Source organism: Gossypium hirsutum, chromosome A01 (assembly GCF_007990345.1).
Source record: "Gossypium hirsutum isolate 1008001.06 chromosome A01, Gossypium_hirsutum_v2.1, whole genome shotgun sequence".
Lineage (NCBI taxonomy): Eukaryota > Viridiplantae > Streptophyta > Magnoliopsida > Malvales > Malvaceae > Gossypium > Gossypium hirsutum.
This window is the reverse complement of record NC_053424.1, coordinates 49,894,664-49,921,322: the sequence shown is the minus strand read 5'-3', so window position 1 is coordinate 49,921,322 and position 26,659 is coordinate 49,894,664.

The following is a 26,659-nucleotide window of genomic DNA, read 5'->3' as shown; positions in this document are numbered from 1 at the left end:
TGACATGCTTACTTATAGGTGTGTGCTATTGGATTGGTACTTGTTACCCTAATTGGTGTGTAGGGATGGTCAGAGATGATGTATAGCGAATAGGGGTGTGATCTATATCTATTTTTGAATATGAATATGTATCTCATTTTGAATATGTTTCTAATTATGAAAAATGCATCTGATTCTGTATATGAATTGCAACTATATTCGAGTATTAAGAGATAGTATCCAAGTATTAATTGAGTTACAATAGTCTAGAAATATTAAAACAAGAATTAAGCACACATAATTAAGAATAATATCCAAGTATTTATTATGTAAAAATAGAAATCAAAAGACATAATTCATCATAAGGTTCATCTCCCCTAGGTATATAGAAAGTTAGTTCATAATCACAAATAAAGACATCTCAAAGACAATATAACCACAAGAAATAAAGAAACTCATAATAAACTTCAAAGAAATCAAAGTAAGATCTTCAATCTTGATGGAAATCTACTTCAAAGTCAGCTTCAATGGTGTTTTTCGAGTTGTTTTCTTCAATATTCTCTGACAGCTTTTTTCCTATCTTCTTCTTTTTATCATATAAAGGTCTGAGAATGTCGGAAAAACCTAAAAATTACATTTTTCGCGTGTTTGGGGTGTAGTTTGCAAAATAAACACGGTCTGGCACACGCTCGTGCTGCTCACACGGTCGTGTACCCAGCCCGTATGGGAAAGTCCAGCCCGTGTGGCCCTTGTACCTTGGTCCAATTTTTTATTTTTTGCTCCTTTTGCTCTCAAATGCTCTCCTAAGTATAAAAACATGAATTTAAAGGATTAGGAGTATAAAATTCACCATTTTAAATCAAATAATCATCCAAAAACGCATTAAGAACGGGATTAAAACATGTTACTTTTAACACTTATCAAATATCCTTACACTTAAGTGTTTACTTGTCCTTAAACAAAATCCTCAACCCACATTAAAGTCAACTTTCTCAATTGGTCATTTTCATCAATAATGTTTGAAGATAATTTGCAAATAATCATGCATTAGAAATTCAACCAAAAGGACACTAAAGATTCAAGCAGTCCAAGCTAAAAATTTTAAAGCACAAAAACATAGGTGTCTCCCCTTATCTAAATAATTACCTTAAATTCACTCAAAACACTCAAAGTGTTTAAGGCTTAAGTAATATGCTCTCAATAGCCGAATAAGAAATGTCATTAACATAGGCTTGCTCAAAAATCAAATCTCCACCACTATAAAATGAGATGACACATCAATCAAAAGGTCTTTAAAAGGTTATAATGGGACTTAAGTTAAGGATATGGAAAAGGTCAGAAAAGTCGGTCATAATCGAGATCGAATTGATAAGTTACCAATCTAGAAAATCAATCAGTTGCTATTGATAAGTTACCAATCTAGAAAATCAATCAGTTGCTAAATTAACATAATTTACATCAACAAGACTAATCAAGAATAAAAACAAGCTTTTCAATAGAATATGCAACTAACGATTCAAGATCAATCAAATATATATTTTCTATTTTCATCATTTTTTTCAGGTTTTTCTTCTTCTTTCTATTTTTTTAAACAAAATATAATTCAAAAATTCAGATAATGAAATATAGTTAGGCAACTAACCAAATCAACTCTTGACAAAAAGGGAGTCAATAAAAAGGATAATTTTACAACATACATATGAGTTATGGGTTAACATTAACGGGATAGAAAAAAAATGTGTTAGGATCAATAGGGTTTACTCAAGGTTAATTCAATAGGTAAGCCTTTTATAGGTTAAGTAGGTTAAATCCTAAGTGTCTCTATCATCTCAGTATATCAAATCAATAATGTGGTCTCGACATACATAATCGAAGCAAGTTCTAGAATAACAAATCAAGTTGACATACTCACAACCAAAAATAGAATGAGCACGAAATAAAATATATGCTCTATAGGCTCAAAAGCTCACAAAAAATTATGGTTTTGATGTCAAACTTGCAATTTCAAAATTTCAAGATAATAACATAATTCAGAGAGACAACCTCAAATATTTATTTCTGAAAAACAAATTATCATGCTTGATTGTCTCATGTCTTAAAGTATAAATCAACCAATACATAAAAATCTACAAATTAATCTCAAACAACATCAATAAAAATCCCAAATAAAAAAATTCACTCTAATGGAGGGTATGAGAAAATTACTTAAACACAACAAATAATTCAAGGATTTTATCATAAATATACAAACAACCTCGCCACACTTAAGATGTACATTGTCCTCAATGTATAAATAGAGATAAGCATAAAATAAGCACAATATCAAAAGAGAGGGAAAGGATTGAAATTGCCTTGAATTGGGATGAACGCTAAAATAGTGAAAACTGAAATTGTGGACAAATCTAAATGTAGTGCATGTTTCAGAGCAAACTAATAAGAAGATAAACAAATATAAATAAGAAAATAAAAAGATTACAAACTTGAATAAAGACAACCATCAAAATATAACAGCATAGTTCAAAAGAAAAATAAAAATAAAGAATTCTTACAAATCAAAATAAAACAACAAAAATAAAAATAAAAGTACAATCGAAAATAATATAAATAAAACAAATAAAATGAAACAGATCAATGATCGTCATCGTGAGAGGTGTTGGGATCATTCGCTGCATAATTAGAATGGGAGATATGAAGGTGCTGGCGAATCTGATGTAAAGCAGTGTTAATACTATCGAAATACTCAAAGTATCGTTGCTCAAAACATTCAAACCACTCAGAGAGGTCCTCGAGTGTAATTGCAGGAGCAATGGTAGGGTGACTTGGAAGTGGATGGGAGCGAGGTGGGTCCGCATGGTGAGGAGGATCATCATCTAGAAACTTCTTATGCTTATTCTGAGGATCGAAATGAGACAGTATATATCGATGGGGACCCATTCCATGCTATCGCTTAATCATCCTCATGTGACTCATAAATCCTTGCGGGATCATCTTTAAAATCAATGTAAAGATGGATGTCTACTTTAGAGTATCAAAGAAACCAAAATTCCTTGTTAGGCTATTCACGTAAGGGCCCAAATAGATAGGGCCCTTCCTACTACGGTTAAACTGGTGGCAAAAAGATAGGGTGATGAAGTATGCAAGACCAAATGGGCGTCACATCGCCATGCTCCAAAGAAAGTAGGCATCATAAGTACTGACGACCCCAGTGCTCTCCCTCTGACTGGTCAATGAGTGCGCCAAAATGGCATGGATATAATGCAGTGTCGGAGGTAGAGAAGTTGCGTTCAACTGACTTGGGTTGTATGGTGTCTTAGTTATGGCAATATCAGTCTAACAGTGAAGGTGACTGATGGATGTGGTGGTATAATGTAGGAAACTCCACAGTACTCATGAGCTCCTCGGAATAGAGTCCAAGGGCGACCCCAAAACTTGCTGTAAAGAGAATGTCGAACAAAATTCCAGTGTGAGTTAAGTAGGCTCGATGATGGTGAAAAATCGATCCCATGAAGCTGTATCAATCAATGCATGCATTCTATTAGCTAAGTGGACAGCCTGTAATGCCTTCCAATCTATGCAATAACTTAAACTCAAGGGTCATTGCCTAAGGTGCTAATATTGGTCCTCGTGAGGACCTAGTAGAAACTATAGACATGGATTGCGTGCGACTGAGGTAGGGCCTGATGATGAGGTCGCGCCTGGTGTCTTCTTCTTTTTCAAAGCGGTAATAGTGACCTTAGATTTATCGCAAGTATTCGTGTTATGTACCTAAAAGAACAGATAACCAACAAAAAGAATCAATAGCAATACAAAATACCATAAGCACAAATCAACACCCAACCCATCTCATGACGAGAGCCAAATTTGTAACACCCCTAACCCGAATCCAACACCGGGACAAGGCTCGAGGCATTACTGAACTTTACACTTTCAGTATACTAACTTGGATCAGAAAATTCATTTGAATTTAAAACCATTCAATCATGAACATCTCGTCTCTTGTATAGGCCTTCGAGACCTATAACATATCAGAGAGCAATGCAGGACAAATACGGCCACGTTCGATTAACCTTGGGCTACTCAAAAAATTTTCCTTAACATAAAGGGACACACGCCCGTGTAGGTGGACCGTGTGGACTCACACGCCCGTGGGCTCATCCTGTGTCCAAAACTTGAGCATTCTGTTAAATTAACACGGCCAAGACACACGCCCTTGTGTCCTACCCGTATGCTAATTTAACTTAGAGTTTTAGGTGCAGGGAACACACGGTCATGCCACACGCCTATGGGGATAGGACGTGTGTCACACACGGCATAGACACACGCCCATGTGTCTAACCATGTGGACTTTAATAGGCTATTTACCAAGCCTTTAATCACCCCTTTCTACTTCTTTTTCTTAAAAGATACCAAATTCAAAGTAAAACATGATTATACACTTGTAAATGATCTTGATGAAATTAGTTGTATGGAAACCTCATATCATTGGTTTCATTCAAAAAGGTTATTTCCCATCTAGTATTTATAGGTTCTTATGTTATTGTAACACATTCAAAACTTGGCTCGTTTTTGAACTCATTGCCACTTGAAGCAACCCATCATAATGGAGCATAAACATGCATATAAAGGCAGGTCATATCCTACGTTCAAATATGCCAATTTCCATGGCCTTGTACAAAAAGATGAATGCATCTTTACATGCCTTCATTTAGCAATTCAAATGACTTATATGACAAAATACTCAAAGCCATATACATGCCATTAACAAAATAGAAGTGTCTTTATACCAAAGCTTGACTAGTTGATAGTGTGTTGACTCTCCAATCGTCTTCCAATCTTTATGAGTCCTCGAGCTTTGTAAAACAGGGAAAAGAGAGGGGGTAAGCATTTTCATGTTTAGTAAGCTCAAATAACCGGAAAGTAAACTTACCGAGTAATTAGTATACATCCATACTTAATTCATGAACTCATCCATTATGAAATGATTTCCTATCAGATGCACTCAATCAATGAGTTAGTCACGTAATCATGTATCATATAATCTAACTAGATGAGCTCATCATTCAACATTTCATTCATATATGTATATCCCATGCTAATCTCATTGAGTTTCTAGGAAATCTCGATGGAATACCCATTATCCGTCAATTCATAGGAATGATAATTCCATATATGCACTCCCGCGAACCTCACATCATATAGCAGGATTACCGTCAAGGCTAAATCCCACATATCATGAACTCGTAAGGTGATGTCAAGATCACCAGTCCAGACTAAATCTCTTATAGTGACAACACCCTTAATGAGCTCGAATCTGAATTACCAGTCAAGGCTAAATTTAGACCCTAATCAGATTACCCGTCCGGGCTAAATCTGTAATGCATATATATTCTTCGAGAGGCTCGATCATTCAAGGAACACTCGTCTGGGCTAGATCCTTTTCATAATTGAGATCAATGAATTACCCATCTGGGCTAAATTCATACTGCAACACATGCAGGATCTCGTTACACATATCAATCAGGGTTTATCCATCAAATCCCCTTTATCAACCTCAACCGAGATGATTATCAGCAAGTCATTACCAAAGATGCATTTCATGCATCTTCATACTATCAATAAATGCAAATTTCATGCATTCATAAATCATACAATTATGCATATTAGGGGTTTACTTCAAGTTATCCGAACTTACCATGTATTCTTTTTAGGATTGTGTTTCGGTTATTCCGAAACCTTGCGTTTACCACGATCGACCTCCGGAACTTGTTCCTTGGGGTCTATAATAGAAAAATTAACTCATTAATACCCCACATAATACATTTCAAGTTTAATATCCACCCCCCGTGCAATTGACTGTTTTGCCCCTAACCTTTGACATTTTTACGATTTAGTCCCTAAGCTCGTATAATGAAACACATGCAATTTCTATCTTACCCAAGCCTAACAGAACATTTTTCCTTCTTATGGTAGCCCACATTCTCCATTAATTTCTCATTTCTACCACACATTTACATCTTTTACAAAATGGTCCCTATAAGGGTTTCTCATGAAAACCAACTTGGAATAGATGTTTAACACACATTAATCTTTCATATTCCTCCATAATACATCAAAATACCAATAACTAATGCATGAGTAAATTTTGAACATAAACTCTAGCATGAAATATGGGTAGAAATGGGAAGAGCAAGCTACCGGGATTTCAAAAATATAAAGAACATGAAAAACGGGGCTTGGGAGCACTTACTATTAAGCTTGAAAATGTTGAAAACCCTAGCTATGGTGTCTCTTCAATTTTCGGCAACCATGGAGAAGAAAATGGCTGATTTTGGCTTGATTTTTCCCATTTTAATTCTTTAAAATGGCAAATGACCAAAATACCCTTATGCCCTTTCTTTAAAATTTCATCCATGCAAGCCCATTTTTGTCCAAAATTTTAGAATTTGGGAAAATTACTATCCAAGACCTACTAATTCATAATCTAAAGCAATTTCATACAAATTTCTTCTAGAATCCAAGTTTTGCAATTTCTTTAACTTAGTCCCTAATTTCCAATTGGTCACCTTATGCTTAGAATTTATTCATGAAACTTTAACACATGCATATACTCATATTCTAGGCCTCATAATAATCATAAAATAAATATTTTGGTGTCAAATTTGTGGTCCCGAAACTACTTTTCTGACTAGGCCCTATTTCGGGATGTTACAAAATCACACAATTTATAACTAATACTAATAGTAAGCAAGTAGAAATAAATTAAGTAAGCTAACCAACTAAATAAAAAGAAAATATACTAATAAGAAACAAAATAATAAAACTAATATAAATAGTGAACAACCTAAGACTAGTGCTAATAAATAGACTACTAATATTAACACTAATAATAATAACAACAATAATAATATGAATAATAGCTAATAAACAAAACTAAATTTAAATTAAATAAACTAAAAACTAATACTAATTAAAACAATAACAAGAAAAAGTAAAAGGATGGAACCAAATGGTGAGGGTAAAATGGTAGTGGTGTAAGATTGTCGATGGAGGACGTGAGGTGGTGGTGGACGGAATAATGGTGAAATGGTCCACGAGAAACGGGGACTACGATGAGAGTGTGAGGAGTGATGGAGGCAGATCGGGTTGATAGAAGCAGAAATCTAAAAGGCTTGGTGAAACAAGGAACAGAAGAGAGCGTGAGAAGACTTGGGGAGAAAGGTGATATGAAAGGGTGACAGAGGTAAACAAGGGGAAAGTGATTCAGAGGTGCGCGTAGCTGGCTGGTGAGGAGAGTTCAATAGCGTGAAGGTGTTGGTTGGTGGCTGGATCTCTGAGGAGGGATAAGTAATCATCGACGAGGTTGGAAAGGGCACAACAGCAAGGAATGAGAGAGTGGCTAGAATGGGCAACGATGGCTAGGGATGAACGGTAGAAAAAAAAAGGCAAAATAGTGTTGTGAAAAGGGTGAAGAGAAAAAGTAAAAAAAATATGACAAACCCTAGATTGGAAATAGAAGAACGGTCATATATAGGCTCGTATTAGGCCATACGGCCGTGTTTGAAAATTGTGCACAGGTTCATAGCCCGTGTGAAATTTTGAAATTTTTAAAATATTAAGTTTCATGACTCATACGGCCTGAGACACCAAGTCGTGTCCCCCACACAGTTCTGTTACCAGGCTATGTGGTCAGTCTCAACTCGTGTGATGCTTCAAAATTTAGAAAAATTATTCCCAGTAGCCACACGACCATGTGCGATCACCCTTCACTTCTCTCACGCCCATGTGTGAGGATATGCGGATCACATAATCTCACACACGCCCATGTGATAGGTCGTGTGGGTCACACAACCTCACACACACCCATGTGACAAGTTGTGTGTCTCACACGACCATGGCTCCATGTATCGCTCCGAATTTGGGCCTAGAAGTATTAGGTTTTGAGCAAGGGTGCAGTTAGGAGACTGTACATAAATATTTAATTGTGCAAGGAAGTGACACAATTGAGTGTTTGGCTTAGTGGTTGTGTGCTTTGGAAGTGTTTGAGAAGCCATAGGTTCAAGTCCTAGCTTCCACAAAATTTTGGTTTTTAAGGATCTTTGGCCAGTAAGGTTATAAGTTTTTTTTGGTAAAGTATGACATAAAAAGCCTACTGGTTTAGTGGATAGTAGCGTGTGGAGTGTGCTAGTGGTCTGAGGTTCGAATCCCTGCTTGTGTAAATAGAGGTTCCTTTTTCCTGCGAGCCATGGGAGGAAGTTGTGTTTGACTGAAACACCAAGAATTTGAACAAGTTTGAATGAATTGGTTGTTAATCGAATCTAAGAAGATGAAAGGGAAGAAATTATGAGGAAATCAGGGAATTTGAGTAGTTGAGGGTGTGGTTTGTGTGATTTGATGAGGGTTTTAGGAGATTATCAAGGAATGGATCAAAGGAGGAGGAGTATGTGCCAAAATGGGATTCTTACTTGTCATGTTCAGCTTTGGTGGGTATCTTGATTCCCTTTTTTGTTTCTGCCAAGGCTTTTTTTCACTTCTTTGTTGTGGCTGAATTTTGCTAGACCATTCAGGGTATCTCCTTTCTGTTTTCATCTATTTTCATCTTTGGCAACCATTTCTTTGGCCGAATATACCATTCTTTCCCTCTCATTCGGTTCTCATCAATCACCATTCCTTCTGTTGAGATATTTGGCCAAATATTTCTCTCTTCTCCTCTCCTATTGCCATTCTTTCACTTTAATACTTTAATCATACTGATATACCTCTTCCCACTCTGTTTTTGACTTTTGCAAGTGTTCTCTGATATTGGTAATTACTCATGACTCTTTCTAGTTTCTCTCTTTGTCTGACATCTATTTTCCTTTGACGAACACTACTAGGGGGCACCACTATCATTCTCTCTGTACATTCGACATGTGTGTGGGTGAGAGTTGATTGTTCTTTCCACCCACTCTGGATTCTGCGATTTTGGTAAGTGACCCTTCATTAAGATTCAAAGTATTCTTTTATTGATGGATGATAAGACTCGGTTGGTATACAGGTAATCTCTAGGGCATAAGGATAAGACTCTTGGAACGAAGTAAGAAAGCAAGCCTAAATTGACTGATCTAGGCAAGTGAAAGGTAATCTTATGATTAAGGCTTTGATTAAGGATCAGTTCAACTCGGTTGTCTAACAACTAACCAAAGCGTTTGTTGAAATAGGTTGGGAGTGCTTGTAGTCTTATGGCATTCTCGCAATCAGGTGTGTAACCACACCACCCCTAATCGTAAATCGGCAAAAGCCAAAATAGGTGACCATTGACACTACACGAGCCGCGCTCGCTCATGTGGTAGTCCGAATGCCCAAACGTGGGTGTAAGATCGTTAAGGCCAGCTATGAGCGATTTCATGGGCTGGGGTTATTTGGGCCATGTTGGGCTGAAATGGGTCGTGTGGGCCTAGGGGCTTGTGGGCCCCACAAGGGTAAACCACATGAAAATGTGGAGAATATTGGGTCAGACTGTATAGTACAAACGGCCAAGGCCATTTTTGGGCTTCGTGAGCCACACGGGCGTGTGGGCCCACATGGGCCCGCATTATGGGCCTTGGGCCCATTTTCACTGTTTGATTATTAAGGTTGCACGGGTCACCCGAGACGATTGTGACCTTCTGTTGGGTCGGTAAGAGTACTCATGTGATAAAATGACAATTTTACCCTTATGTGATAAAATGATCGAAATACCCTTATTTGATTATTAGTGTCTATCTTTTTGTTATTATGGGATTACACATTGAGATTTCGTAAACTCACCCAACTGTATTAACTGTACAGGTAATCCTTAGGCGGATCGGTGATGCGAGGGACTTGGAGGTGGACACACAACAGCTTACGCTTTCAAATTTATCTTTTAATTTTATAAGTAGTTTTATTTGGGTTTTTTTTTTATGTAAAAGGCCTCTTTAAGTTTTATTCTTTAAATTGGGCTTTTATTATTTTATTATGATTTATACCTGCCAATGGTAGAATGCAAGTTTTCAAAAGATATGCATGATTTATCAAAATACCACTAATAAGCAAAATCGTTTCAGAAGCTTCAACGATAAACGAGATTTTGAAATTAATAACGTTTTAAAGTAAATACTTTTTGATAATGACACAAGTTTTAAAATTATTTTCTGGATCACACAAAAAGGCTAAATAAACATTGGGCTTTTCAAACGTTATCACATTTTACGAAAAACACTTCAATGTGACATCACCAGATTCAACCATAACGTCCAGGTCAGGTTTGGGGTGTTACACTCCAGCCCATGTAACTCTCTGTGCCCATATGAAGCAAATTAACATTGAAAAATTAGCTCCAGTATCCACACGACTTGAGACACGCCGTGTTTCCAAGCCATGTGACCCTTTTTTTAAAAAAAAATTAAGTAATAAATATAAAGATGAATGTAATTAGTTTAATTTTTAACTTTTTTTATTTTTTTAAGAAAGTAAAATACACTCGGGTTGCCTCCCGAGAAGTGTTTATTTAGAGCCTAAGCTCGACTTCCATTTTTAAGCTCACAATTAAGGTGGATCTTAGAGCTGAAGCTCTCAGTTTTACCACCAAAATAAGGTTTGAGATGAGTACTGTTTACCTTGAATGTGTCGAATTCAGAATTTGTTACCTCAATTGTACCGTATCGAAAAATGGTTTTTACCACATGTGGATTGGCCCCTTTTGACTTAAATTCTAGCAGAAAGATTCATGGATCCAATTTGTCTAATAGTACTTTTTCACCAACTTTGAATTAGTTCATTCTCTTCACATGCATATTATGGTAATGTTCTATTTCTTCCTTTTATTTTCTAAATCTCATCAACCTTCGATTGTCATTCATCTAGTTCATCGAGTTACACCATTCGCTCTTCATTTGTCCCTCGAGTTCTATCACTTTAATTAAAATATGGCTCAAAGATGTTTTCATGAAGGTTTTTTTGCAAAGAATGTTGAGCTGCATCATTACTAACATTAACAAAACAATTAGTATCATCTTACTCACTAGGGACTCTTAGAAAATCTCATGCTTGAAGAGTAATCTTTTCATCACCTACACGAAGCACAAGTTCACTAATACCCACATCAATAATAGTTCTAGCAATGGCAAAAGGGGCGACCTAAGATTATAGGCACCTAAATGTCCCCACCCATGTCCAATACAAAAAAATCAATAGGGAATATAAATTTATCAATTTTCATAAGTACATCCTCAATAACATCCTTAGGACATCTAATTGATCTATCCACTAATTGAATACTCATCCTAGTGGGTTTGGGTTCCCTAAGACCAAGTTGTTTGAACAACTTATAAGGCATGACATTTATACTAGTCCCCAAATCAGCCAAAGCGCTTTCAACACTTAAACTACCAATGAAATAAGGAACAGTAAAACTTCCTGGATCTTTAAGTTTGTTGGGTAGTTTGTTTTGGAGAATGGTTGAGCAAACAACATTGATCTCCACAGTCAAAAAATTGTCTAACTTCCTTTTATTTGTTAACAGCTTCTTTAAAAATTTTACATACTTTGGCATCTGCAAAAGGGCTTCGACAAATGGTAAGTTAATGTGAAATTTTTTTAAAAGTTCGAGAAATTTATCATATTGTTCTTTTATGCGGTCTCTCTTCAATGCTTCTAGATATGGAACTTGAGGTTTGTATTCTCTAATTACTAGTTAAAGCTCTTTCTTGCTTTCCTCAACTTCATCACTTTTCACAACAGCTTCTAGCTTTGACTTCTTTTCTAGATCGACTAACATTTCCACGTTTCAAATAGTGATTGCATGGATTTGCTCCCTTATGTTAGTTTCAGAGTTTCTAAGTAAGCTCCCTTGTGGTCTTTTTGAAATAAGTTTGGCAAGCTATCCAATTTGACTTTCAAGTCCATGAATCGATGCTTGTTGATTTTTTAGTGTTGTTTCAGTGTTTTGAAATTGAGTTTCTGACACCAAAATAAATTTAGCTAACATTCCCTCTAGGTTCGGTTTATTTTCTTAATGATAAGGTTGTTGAAAACCCAGGGGGGTTGTAACCTTTGATTTCCCTAACCACCCCAAGAAAATTTGGATGATTCATCCATCCTACATTACAAGTATTACAATAGGGTTATTTTGAGGTCTAGAATTATTACTCAAAAAGTCAACTTGCTCATGCTCCATGTTAGACTTGAAGGGTAAATATTCTTTATTAATCATCTCCGCTCCATTCGTATCACATTGCATCATAGGATTTACCTGCTTAGAAAATTCCAAACCATCAAATATTTTATTCAATGCTTCTATTTGGCTTGCCAACATAACAACTACATCTATATTAAAAACACCAGCTATTTTCATCGGTTTTGTTCTTATGACTTGCCACTAATAGTTATTCAGTGTTATTTTTTTCAATAAACTCTTAAGCTTCCTTAGGTGTTTTTTTATTCAATTCTCTATCAGCTGCTGCATCAATTAATTCCCTAGTTGAGGGATTCAAATTGTTGTAGAAGGTTTGAACTTGTAACCACAAAGGTAACCCATAATGAGGGCATCTTTTCAAAAAAATCTTTACATCTCTCCATTGCATTATATAATGTCTCCATATCAAATTGAACAAAAGAAGAGATGTTTCTCAACTTACCTTTTTTGGCTGGTGGGAAGTACTTCAACAAAAACTTTTTAGTCATTTGATCCTAAGTCATGATAGAACCTCGTGGAAGTATTCAACCACTATTTTGTCTTACTCTTCAAAGAGAATGAGAATAATAGTAACTGTATGGCATCATCAGAAATGTCATTGATCTCGAATGCATTGCAAATCTCTAGAAAGTTAGCCAAATGAGTATTTGTATCTTCATCTTGCAAACCATCAAACTAAACATACTGTTGTACAATCTGAATTGTGTTTGGCTTTAGTTCAAAATTGTTTCCAGCAATGATAGGTCTCACAATACTCGGTTTAGTCCCAATAACAGTAGGCTTAGCATAATTATACGTAGTCCAAGAAGCAAGACCTGCTAGAGGTAACTAATTATTTATATCATCACCCATCTCCACAGTAATATCCTTTTCCTCTTGATCATCTACTATATTCTTTTGACTTTTCCTTGCTTTGCTAACCTCTATACGATTTCTGCAAGCAGTCTTTTTAATCTCACTGTAAAAAAGTAATGGACCCAACGGGTTTCCTCTAGTCATAAACCAAAAGAACTTGTTAGAAGCAAACAAACGAAAAATTAGAATGTAAAAAATAAATAAAAATATTAAAATAAAAATGACTAAATTAACAGAAATAAAATTTTCCTAATATTTTAGTCCCCGGCAATGACACAAAAACTTTATGTCCACGAAACCAACTAAAAATTTGACAAAGACAAATGCACTTATCAATTAATAGTATAGCTACAGTGAGCAAAGATATCGTTCCCACGAAGACTAAAAGTACTAGTAATTACTGTCTCTCTATTTTCTAACGATAAATTGGAGTGATTGATTAAAACTAAAATTAACTAAATTAATTAACTAAAGAACACAACAAAGAACAAATCAGGAAAACAATTGATTAACAACCAAGAAGCGAGGCAATACCTAGGAAAGAATTCATGTAATAGCCTGCTTTTGGGTCAAATCAGAGCAGTGGTTTTGAGACCACAAATCTGAAGTAAAAACATTCATTTTATTACTATTTTAAAGTCAACAGCATGATAGAATAATTGTGTGAAAATTTTGTTAAGAAATTTTATCAATTGGGTGCTCAATTTGACTAGGACTAAATTACAATAGGTGCAAAACTTGAATTCTATAAGTTAAAGGTGTCTCATTGCTATGAAATTTTAAATTGATGGTCCTTAAATGGTAATTAGACTATTATAATTAAGGATGGACAAAAATGGACATGGTTAGGAAAATTTTAAAGTTATACATTAAGGGTATTTTAGTAATTTGGTAAATAAAGACAAATTAACCTAAATAAAAAGTGTCCATCTTCTTAATTTCATAGCTAGGGTGTGGCCAACTTTCAAACTTGATTGTAAGTCCGTTCTTGTCCCGTTTTTAATGATTTTTATATTTTCGAGATCATTGTAACTTGATCTAACTATTTCAAGGACTAATTTGAAAGAAAGTTAGAGTTTAAAATTTTACCCATGTTGGATGTTCTTGTATTTTGATGTTTGAGGATAGAGAATGCATGTTCGTTGTTCGATAAACAACATTTGTAAAGTGATTTTCGATAAAAACGTCAAATAGGGACTTACTTGTAAAAGGTTATAAAATGAGTAGCAAAGTGTGAATAAATGAAAAAATTTGGTTGTTGTGAGTACAAGCAATATTCGGCTAGGCTTGGGTTGTGATGAAATCGAAAGAAATTCATTTTATGAGCTTATGGACTAAATTGTAAAATGTTGAAATGTTAGGGGCAAAAATGTAAAATTTGCCATAATGTGTTTTTGGGCTACATTGAATGATGTGATGATTAAATAAGTTAAATTTGACATTATAGATCAAGAAAAACGAAGTTTGGATCTAGATCGAGGAAAAAATAAAGTAATTGACTAATAGATCCTTTTCATCATTTTTGTAGCCAAGGTAAGTTCGTATCTAAATAAGCTTTATTTTAATTATATCTCAAATGCTTTAATTTTGTATGAATTGTGTAAACGAATTTACGGACACGTTCGACGACATTCTGGCAAGCGAGAAATCTCAATCGAACCTTAGGAATAGATTAGGAGTGACATGTCACTAGGGTATTATGTTATGTGATCTGAGTGCTGGTCTTGTAAGTCCTACCAGTGGCTGAGTATATCGGCATATGTTGCGGTTACTTGACAACTTGTGTGAGTAGCACCGTGTAGACACACAGGTAGACACACAGGCGTGTGTCTAGGTCGTGTGTGACACACGACCTGTCCCATGGGCATGTGTTTTGGCGTGTGTCCCCTGCACCTTAATTTTGAGAAATAGAATGTTAACATCCTGAAATAGGGCCTAAACAGAATAGTGGTTGCAAAACCATGAATTCAAGGTCAAAAAAATTTATTCTGATTAAGTTTTAAGGTTTATTCATTGATTGAATAATTGTGTGAAAATTTCATGAAGAAATTTTATGTATAAGTGCCTAATTTGATAATTAGGACTAAATTGTAAAATTAGCATGTGTTGTAGATAATAAAGGGGATTTAATTGAAATGGATTCTTAAAGTGGAGGTCCTTATTTAGTAATTAGACCATTTAATTTAAGTTTGGACAAAAATGGGCAAGAATAGGACAAATTTGAAAGAAAAGCCTTTAAGGGCATTTTGGTCATTTAGTAATTAAAAGAATTAAAAAGGGAAAATAAAGCCAAAATTGGTCCATCTTCTTCATGGAGGTCTAATATAGCATAGGGGAAGCCATGGTTAAGGTTTCCAAGCTTTCCAAGCTCAATAATATCGGAAAGTGAGATTTGGACCTAGAATGGGAGAAAAACCAAAAATCGAGAAAGTTGGTAAAATGGTCGTTTTGGTATCGAGGTAAGTTCATATGTTTAATAAGCATTTAATTATGCATATTTGAATGATAAATTGATATTTTGGCATAAATACTTTAGTATTGAGTTTCAGATATAATGATTAATGTTCGATTATAATTCGATATTGGAAAGAGAACTTGTATAATTTATATGTAAGACCATATTTTGTATTATGGCTTTGTATGATAACAAGGAAGTATCAAGGCTTTGTATGATAACAAGGAAGTATCGACTAACATATTTTGATGAGAATAAGTTAAGTTGATGATATGATGAGATTAAGAATGTAAGTATGTAAGTTGAGTAGCATTTTATTATTATGCAATTATTGTTATTAGTATTGTTATTATTGAGTAATGCGACTAACCTAGAGAATTTGAGAAAATATGTTTCAGCTATGACTTGACAAGGCACTGATATCTCAAATTCCATGGTTGTACCATGGCAATTAAGGAAGAATTGACGAAAAAGTCCATGTTCATAACATGGCATTTAAGGAGGAATTGACGGTTAAGGATACCATGTAAGACCATGTCAAGACATGGCATTGGTAAGCAAGGATCCCATGTAAGACCATGTCAATACATGGCATCGGTATTGATTAAGGACTCCATGTAAGACCACATCAATATGTGGCATTGGCACTAACACAAGGATACCATGTTCGGAACATGGCATTTGGTAAGACAAGGATACCATGTAAAACCATGTTTGGAACATGGCATTTGGTAAGATAAGGATATCATGTAAGACCATGCCAAGGCATGGCATTGATAAGTTCTATAAGATAAGGATACCATGTAAGACCATGTTTGGAACATGGCATTTGGTAAGATAAGGATATCATGTAAGACCATGCCAAGGCATGGCATTGATAAGTTCTATAAGGTAAGGAAATCATGTAAGACCATGTCAAGACATGGCATTGATGAATTACTATAAGGCAAAGGTCCCATGTAATACTATGCCAAGGCATGGCATTGGTGAGTTCATAAGGCAAGGATACCACGTAAGACCATGTCAAGACATGGCAATGGTAAGTTCAAAAAGGAAAAGGTTCCCGAGTAATCCAAAGAGTAAGTCAAAGAAACGACAAGGTGAGAACATGAAGAAAGAGTACAGGTATGCATTTAAGGCTTATTTAATATTGAGATTGTAAGTAATTGAGATTATCAAGTATTAAGTAAGTGATGAGTTTTTAGTTAGGCTTGTGACACTTTATGACATGATTGGCAATATGCCTATATTATGAAAGAGTACTCATGTGTTAAGTGAGATGTTGCAGGTATGTAAGCAAGCTATTAAGTAAGGTGCTTTTTGCATTCTGAGCCTTTGGTAAGGTTACCGATGAGTTAGATGGGAAAGTAAGAACTAAACATTATTTAAGCAAATTATGACAGCATAATAGTAAGCTAAATTGATTGCTAATGCTTATTATTTTACATGTGAACTTACTAAGCTTTATAAGCTTACTTCTTTCACTTTCCCATGTTTCAGAGTACTTAAAAGCAAGCTCCAGTTGGAGGTCGCCGGAGATCACTTCACACTATCGACTATCAAGTTACCAAATAGGTATCTTCGTTTACAAACATTCTAGTTTATGGCATGTATAGGGACTTAGCCATTTTGTGTGTATGTCCTTATGATATGGCTAAAGAATGGTATATAAATATTTGATAATGATTAGCTATTAAAATGGATAATGAAGAACATGTTTCGGTGTTATGTATGCCTAAATGGTAGTTAATACAAATAAATCATGAAAAAGTGAAATTAGCATTAAAACAGTATTGAACAGCAGTAGCGATGTGATCTTGAAAAATCACCAAGAATAGTATAAATGGACTTAGGTGATGAATGAGATATATAATTAAATATTATTGAGTCTATTTTCATATGAAAGAAACGAAGTAAGCAAAATAAGTGTATATTAAGAGATATTTGAATTTTAGTGAGATAGGGTCAGAGTGATTTCTGAATCCCTTCTTCTAACTTTATAAATACACTAAAAATTGTACAAAACTAATTAGGAGTTATAGTTTATATTTATAGATTCCTTAGTGAACCTAATTTCAAGAGAAACAAACGGTATGGTTATTTGAATTCTGTATAGGGAGAAAATTGATTCATAGTGAGGAGAGGTCAGAGTAGTCAAACAGTACAACAGGGGAAACTTTAACAAATAAACTGTACTAATTGGCTGGACCAAAAACTTTGGAAAACAATTAGTAAAAAGATATATGAGTCTAGTCTCAGGGAAAATTCACGAATTTAAATTTTGATTTTTTTGACTCGAGTTATGATTTATTTAGTGACTATGACGCAGGTGGACAGTTTTATAAGGAATAATGAAATAAATTGTTTTGATTTGTCTAAGTATTCGAAAAAATTTTAATGCTCCCGATTTGGTCCCAAACCGTTTCAATTGCATGTTTTAGGGTCTCGAGGGCCCTTTTTAGGGACATATTGAATGAATGTAAATAAATTAATTTTAAAAGCAAATTTTATGCCCCGAATTAGTAAGTTAAGTCAGATAATGCCTCGTGCTCGACTTTGGCAATGATCTCGGGTAAGGGGTGTTACATAAAATGCTCAAAATTGAGCACACGAGCTGAGACATAGGCGTGTGTCTCAGCCTTGTGAGGGACAGTGCCCCAGACACGGGCGTGTGTCCTGGCCGTGTGAAGTTTGTACTTATTTTATGAAAATTAAATTAACCACACGGCTTAGCACACGGGCGTGTAACTTGGCCGTGTGACTTCAATTTGTTCATGCCTTGCAAAATAGAGAATTACACGGGCTAGGGACACGGGCGTGTGTGACCACATGACCTATCCATGCGGGCGTGTCCCAAACCACACAGGCGTGTGATCCCTGTTTATAGCAAAAATTTTCTAAGTTTTGTACAAATTCCCTGAGTTATCAGTTTTGTCCCAAACCATTTCCAAAGCATGTTTTGGACCTCGTAGGCTCGTATTAGGGACTTTATGATTGAAAGTAAATGGTTTTAAATTTGGTTGAAATTTATGACTCAGAATTGTATTATTGTTTGCAATGTATGTCCGGTAACGCCTCGTAACTTTGTTCTGACGTCTAATACAGGTGAGAGGTGTTACATTCAGTGGTATTAGAGCTACGGTTTAGTCGATTCTCAGACTAACGTAGCGTGTGTGAGAGTCTAGCTATACATTCCATATATAATTTGTGAAAATGTAACGACTCCTAACAATTTAAATTGTATTTTCATATAGTAAATGGATCCCGACCGAGATGTAGCTGATGATGTTGAAAGTAATGCGTCGGCTCCCACGCAAGGGATAACGCCATCTGAAAGTAGACCACTAATCGTTAATCAAGGAGGAGAGGCTAAGGAAGCCTTCTTCCAAAGGATGAATGAGTAGTTTGCCGAGTTTGTTTGAACAAATTCAGCTGCCCAACATCCTCCACCCCCATCTAACCCCCAACCGGTTTCCGTAGCTCCCAAGGTGTGGAATTGTTAAGACTGAACAAGCCTCTAGTTGATAAAATTCGAAAACAAGGGGCTAAAGAATTTAGAGCTAATGTTAACGATAATCCCAAGAGAGTACAGTTTTTGCTTGAGAACTCTATCAAGGTATTTGGTGAGCTTTCTTGCACATTAGATGAGTGTTTGAAATGTTCTATATCACTTCTGAGGGACTTGGCATATCAATAGTGGAATACTCTTGTATCCATGGTACCAAGAGAAAGAGATACTTGGGAATTCTTTCAAGATGAGTTCAGAAAGAAATATATCAGTCAACGGTTCATTGATCAAAAACGCAGAGAGTTTTTAGAGCTAAAACAGGGTCGTATGTCTGTGACTGAATATAAGCGAGAGTTGGTTAGGCTTAGTAAGTATGCTTGAGAATGTGTTTCCACCGAGGCCATCATGTGCAAAAGATTCGAAGATGGGTTGAATGAGGATATCAGCTGTTAGTTGGGATTTTAAAGTTGAAAGAATTTGTTGTGCTAGTCGATCGAGCTTGCATAGCCGAAGAGTTCAGCAAAGAAAAGAGAAATACTGAGTTTGAGGCTAGAGATTCGAGAAAAAGACTGCTAAATAAGTCATATCAATCTCTATCAAAGAAATCAAGGGATTTGTATACTCATTCAAATGTTTTAGCTGGGTATCCCAATAGAGATCGTGGGAAGCAATATTCAGGTTCTAAGGCCCAAACTATGACAATAGCGAGCGTTGGTAATGCTAGGTCTAATAGACCCGAATGTCAACATTGTGGTAGACAACATCCCGATGAATGCAGAATGAATAATCGGGCTTGCTTTAAATGTAACAGCCCTAAAGTGACCCTAGTCGGAAAGCGGTCTCGGGACCGCTAGACCGAGTCACCAAATTATTTGAATGTGATAATTATTGCCTAAAGTATGTGAATATAAATGTGTGAAAGTTTTAAGCTTCAATTTAGTTAATTGCATGTGAATTTAGTTGATAGGACTTATGTGAGAAAATTTAGAAATGTGCTAGGCAAATGCAAGTGGCCTAATAGTGCATGTAATCAAAGGGGTGGACTTGCATGTCAATTTCCCCCATTTAAGTACTAGTGGTCGGCCATGACAAGGGATGATGGGCAAAACATGTCATGAAACATGTTATGTTAATGGAAAAATAAAATAAGAAGCATGGGCAAAACATGTCATGAAACATGTTGTGTTAATGGAAAAATAAAATAAGAAGCATGGGCAAAACATGTCATGAAACATGTTGTGTTAATGGAAGAATAAAATAAGAAGCATGGGCAAAACATGTCATGAAACATGTTGTGTTAATGGAAGAATAAAATAAGAAGCATGGGCAATAAACTAATAAGAAATTGAAGGAAGAAAACAAAGAAAAAAAATGTGTTCATCATTCTCATGCATGACCAAAAAAAAGAAGAGAAAAGTTCTCATGTTGTTCTTGGCCGAATAGGAGAAAGAAAAAGAAGGAAAAAGAGCTTTGAGGAAATCGGCTATGGTGGTTTGATAGACTAATGTATGTTTGATGATGTTCCATGAGATGCATGCATGTTTTAGTAGTTAGCTTGAGTTCTAAATAGCCCATGGTTCAAATCTTTACTATGTCATGGAGATGATATTCGGCCAAGGTGGATTGGTGTTGATATCATTTGCATGCTAAAAGTGAAGCTTTGTAATGTTGCATGTGATGGTGGATTGATGATTCTTGAATCTTCTTTTTAGCATTTTTGAGTGAGACATTAAGTTCTTTGTTTAACCATGACCAAAAATTGAAATGGTATGGTGTTGTGATGCAATCGGCCGCAACATAGACATGTATGTTCGGCCACATGAATAAGTACATAAGTTATGTGTATGTTCGGCCATAGGTAGCCTATTGATGGCTTTAGCTTGACTTAGAAAATTCGGCTAAGGGGAAATATTAGCTAGTATGTTGAATTCGATTCGTGATTTCGTACATATGTGACTCTAGTGTCTAATGTATATATGGGCTAAGTACCTTGAGCTTCTCTTTTGATGTTCGAATGAATTGTATTAAATTGCTTGATGTGATTAAAAATACGTATGACCATTGTGTATTTGAGCTAAAAGGTGGCCATATGACCTATCAAACTCCTTGTCATATTCGGCCATAAGCTAGCAAAATGAGACTTTAATGAGTTAAATTTGTTTGAATTAAGCTCAAGAGCAAAGGGGAACTAAATCCGATAAAGGGAAGGAAAAAGTGGTCGAATAGCCGTCGAAACCGTTCGACAACATCCGAGGTAAGTTCTTGAGTAATAGAGCTTAAATTATGATTTGATTAGATCATGTTTTAAGCAAATCAAAATCATGCTCTTTGTGTGTGGCTATTGAGCCGAAATTGCAAGAGTGATAAGTGTCTTGTGTTTGAGTTTTGCTAATGAAAATGAAATACGAATGTGTCATGATTTATTGTTAAATGTGCATGGTTATTCGAATGATGTCCGGGCTAAGTCCCGAAGGCTTTGTGCTAAGTGACCATATCCGAACTAAGATCCGAAGGCATTTGTGCGAGTTACTAATTCCGGGCTAAGCCCGAAGGCATTGGTGCGAGTTACTAAATCCGGGTTAAGTCCCGAAGGCATTTGTGCGAGTTACTATAACCGGGCTATGTCCCGAAGGCATTTGAACGAGTAGCTATATCCGGTTAAATTCCAAAGGTACGTGATTTGGGAATGAACGATCTTGCTGTAAAAATTTTAGTTGATACGCTTGTAACATCCCAACATTGAGGTATGTTTCGTATGTGCTTTGAATTAGTTGAGCCCTTACAAATAAGTATTCGCTCAGTTGATAAATGAGCTACCGGCCTTTGGCTAAGTTGATCTTTGTGTATGAATATAAGGGTTGGTAATGTGAAGTAAGTATGATATTGAAAATTTGTGCATATGAAATTATCTGTTTAGCTACATGAATGCTATACTTTTGTTGTGCTAGAATCCCTTGCTCAAAACTTCTAAGCATAAATTGCTTACTCCGTTTCTTTGTTTCTCTGTTTTATAGATTTTGGCTCGTCAGCTATCGGACTCGGGATTTTTGGAAGTCGAAGTCTCCCACACTATCAAAGCCCCCTTTTGGTACAATTTTGGTTGAACTTTGAAATGGCATGTATAGGACTACCCTTTTGTTGTTGGTCATGTACCCTTCGGTTTTGTGTAAATTTGGATAGCCATGCGAAAATGGCTTAAATATACTTTGATCATAGCATTATAATCGTTTTGTATGTTGTCCGTCGAGAGGTATGGAAATGTTGGTAACGGTTAGCCATGGGAAGGGTTATTCTTGATCACTTTTGGAATATGTATGACAAACTCTAGTTGATCCATGGAGGATCATGAAATAGGTAAAGTTTACCTAAAAAAAACAGATGCTGGCAGCAGCAGTGATGTGGATGTGAAAAATCACTAAAAATAGTAGGAATGGAATTAAATAGTGAATAAATTATGTAAGCAAACCTTGATGAATCTATTTTCATAGGAAAGTAACGAAACGATCATATGGACAGTATGTTAAGAGATATTCAGGTTCTCGTGAGACAGGGCCAGAACGGTTTCTGGATTCCCTGTTCCGACTTTGGAAATTCATTATAAATTAACCAGAGATAATTAGGAGTCATGCCATATATGTATAGATTCCTCTATGAGTCTAGTTTCTATAGAAACAAACGGCATCAGTATTGAAGCTCTGTGAAGGGAGATATCCAAATCGTAATGCATGAAGGTCAGTGTAGTCGCACCCTGTAACAGGGGAGAATTTAACTAATAAACTGTACTAATTGGCCCGACCAAAAATTCTAGAAAAAAATATGTAGATGGGAATATGATTCTAGTTTCAGGAAAAAATTACGAAACTGATTTTCGAGTTGTGAAACTCAAGATATGAGTTTTAAGGTGACAGTGACGCAGTTAGCCAACTGCCTGGAAATTTTTAAAATGGACTGCGATAGTAAGCGAATTTGGTCTATGAACCCCTCGTGTCCGACTCCGGAAACGGTCTCGGGTACGGGGTGTTACATTAAATGTGGCACCCCAATCACTTCATTCGAGATTACCCCGAAATGGCTAAGAAAGATAATTTTTAGAATGCAAGATCAGGCAACACTATCACTAGAAGGAGGCAACCATGAAATACGAGAAATGGGAATAGTAGCAGAGGTGTAATGAAAGATTTACCTGCGATATTAGAGGTCAGAGCACCTACTAGAACCTATGTTATTTGCGCTTGCGGAGATGCGTCATCTCGTGATGTTATCACCGGTACATTTTCTCTCTATGATACTAATGTAGTTGCACTGATTGATCCTGGATCGACTCATTCTTATATTTACATGAATTTGGTATCTAGTAAGAATTTTCCTGTTGAATCTATTGAGTATGTAATTAAAGTGTCGAACCCCTTAAGCAAATATGTTTTAGTCGATAAAGTTTGCAAGAGTTGTCCTTTAATGATTCGAGGTCACTGTTTTTCGGCTAACTTAATGCTTTTACCGTTTGATGAGTTCGATGTAATTCTTGGAATGGATTGGTTGACTCTACATGATGTCGTAGTGAATTGTAGACGAAAGATTATTGAATTGAAATGTCAAAATAATGAAACTCTTCGGATTGAACCGGATGAGTCGAGTGAGTTGTCTATTGTGATTTTGTCGATGTTGGCTCAGAGGTATGTAAGAAAAGGTTGTGAAGCTTATCTTGCGTATGTATTGAACATAAAAGTGTCTGAATTGAAGATCGAACCTAAGTTGGTAGTTTGTGAATACCCAGATGTGTTTCAAGAAGAGTTGCCTAGATTACCACCGATCAGAGAGGTTGAGTTTACTATTGATTTAGTACCGGAAACTTCACCAATATCGATATCTCCGTATAGAATGGTTCCGACAGAATTGAAAGAATTGAAGTCTTAGTTGCAAGAGTTGATAGATAAAGGTTTTGTGAGACCAAGTTTTTAGCCCTAGGGTGCACCAGTGTTATTCATCAAAAAGAAAGACGGATGCATAAGACTTTGTATTGATTATCGTTAGCTTAACAAGGTTACGGTAACGATCAGTTGAAAGGGACAACAGTGTTCTCGAAGATAGACTTGAGATCAGGGTATTATCAATTGAGAGTTAAAGATTCGGATGTGCCAAAAATCGCATTCAAAATGAGGTACGGCATTATGAATTCCTTATTATGTGGTATTTATGGACTTGATGAATCGAATCTTCAGACCGTATTTAGATAAATTTTTGGTTGCTTTTATTGATGATATTTTGATTTATTCACGAGATGAGTCTGAACATGCTGGGTATTTAAGAATTGTATTGCAAACCTTGAGAGACAAACAATTGTTTGTTAAATCCAGTAATAGTAAGTTTTGGCTCTGAGAAGTCAGATTTCTGGGACACATTGTTTCAACCAAAGGTATACGGGTTGATCCGAGTAAGATTTCGGTAGTTTTTGATTGGAAACCATCGAGAAATGTATCCGAAGTTAGAAGCTTTTTGGGTTTGGCTGGTTACTATCGGCGTTTTGTTAGAGGATTCTCGATGATTGCTACACCTATGACCAGATTGTTACAAAAGGATGTGAAATTCGAGTGGTCTAAGAAATGTCAATAGAGTTTTGAATATTTGAAAGCGTTGTTGACTGAGGCACTGATGTTAGTGCAACCTGAGTCAGGAAAAAAGTTTATGATTTTTAGCAACACGTTTTTGAACGATTTAGGTTGTGTGTTGATGCAAGAGGGTAAAGTGATAGCTTATGCCTTGAGGCAGTTGAAACCGTACGAAAAGAATTATCCGATGCACGACTTGGAACTAGCCGCTATTGTGTTTGCTTTAAAAATTTGAAGACACCATTTGTTCAGAGAAAAGTGTCACAACTATACCAATCATAAGAGTTTAAAGTATTTAATAACTCAGAAAGACTTGAATTGACAATGAAGATGGCTTAAACTATTTAAAGATTATGAGTTAGTGATCCACTATCACCTGCGGAAAGCGGACGTAGTCACAGATGCTTTAAGTAGAAAGTCCTTGTTTGCTTTGAGAGCGATGAATACGTGACTAACCTTATCCGATGATGGATCGATTTTGGCCGAGTTGAAAGCTAAATTAATATTTCTTCAACAAATTTGCGAAGCTCAGAAAGGTGATAATGAGTTGCAAGCTAAAAGAGTTCAATGCAAATCAAATTGTGATTCAGAATACCAGATTGGATCCGATGATTGTTTAAGGTTCCGAGGTAGGATTTGTGTACTGAGAGATACTGAACTGATTCAGAAAATTATTCATAAGGCACATAATGGTTGTCTATCCATTCATCTGGGGAGTACAAAGATGTATAATGATTTGAAACAATTATACTAGTGGTCGAGCATGAAACGAGACATTTCAGAGTTTGTATCGAGATGTTTGATTTGTTAACAAGTAAAAGCTAAACATCAAGTGCCTTCAGGTTTATTTCAGCCTGTGGTGATACCCGAGTGGATATGGGATAGAGTTACGATGGATTTCGTATCGGGGTTACCACTGACTCCAAAGAAAAAGATGTTGTTTGGGTTGTTGTTGAAAGATTGAGAAAATTGGCTCATTTCATTCTGGTCCGTACTGATTATTCACTTGATAAACTAGTTGAATTGTACATTACTGAGATTATTAGATTGCACGGGGTTCCTACTTCTATTATTTCGGATAGAGATTCGAGGTCTACGTCGTGATTTTGGAAGAAACTGCAAGAAGCGCTAGGTACAAAGTTGAATTTTAGTACCGCATTTCATTCGCAAACCGACAGTCAATCTGAAAGGGTAATCCAAATTCTAGAACATATGCTTCGCTGTTATGTTTTAGAGTTTGAAGGTAGTTGGGAGAAATATCTACCGTTGGTCGAATTAGTTTATAACAATAGTTTTCAATCGATTATAAAAATGACACTGTATGAAGCATTATATAGTTGCAGGTGCGGAATTCCGTTGTACTGGACCGAGCTTAGTGAGAAATAGATTCACAGGGTTGATTTGGTCAGAGAAACAGAATTGAAAGTGAAAGTAATTCATGATTGTTTAAAAGCAACTTTAGATCAACAGAAATCGTACGCGAATTTGAAACAGAAGGATATTGAATTTCAGGTTGGTGATAAAGTATTTCTGAAAATGTCACCGTGGAAGAAAATTCTTAGATTTGTTCGCAATGGCAAGTTGAGTCCGCGTTTCATTGGGTCGTATGAGATTATTGAAAGAATAGGGCCAGTGGCATATCGACTAACTTTGTCGTCGGAATTAAAAAGGATCCACAATGTATTTCATGTGTCAATGTTGCGATGATATCGATCGGATCCATCGCATGTAATCTCACCGTCAGAGATTGAGATTCGACTTGATATGACATATGGTGAAGAACCGATCAAAGTGTTAGCTCGAGAGGTTAAATAGTTGAGAAATAAAAGCATAGCTCTAGTGAAAGTTTTGTGGCACACACGGGGTCGAAGAGGCTACGTGGGAATATGAGGAAGCTATAAGAAAATAGTACCCTAACCTCTTTTCTGGTAAGATTTTCGAGGATGAAAATCCCTAAGGGGGAGAGTTCTAACAGCCCGTTTTTGGGTCAAATCAGAACAGTGGTTTCGGGACCACAAGTCTGAAGTAGAAACTTCTATTTTATTTCTATTTTAAAGTCAACA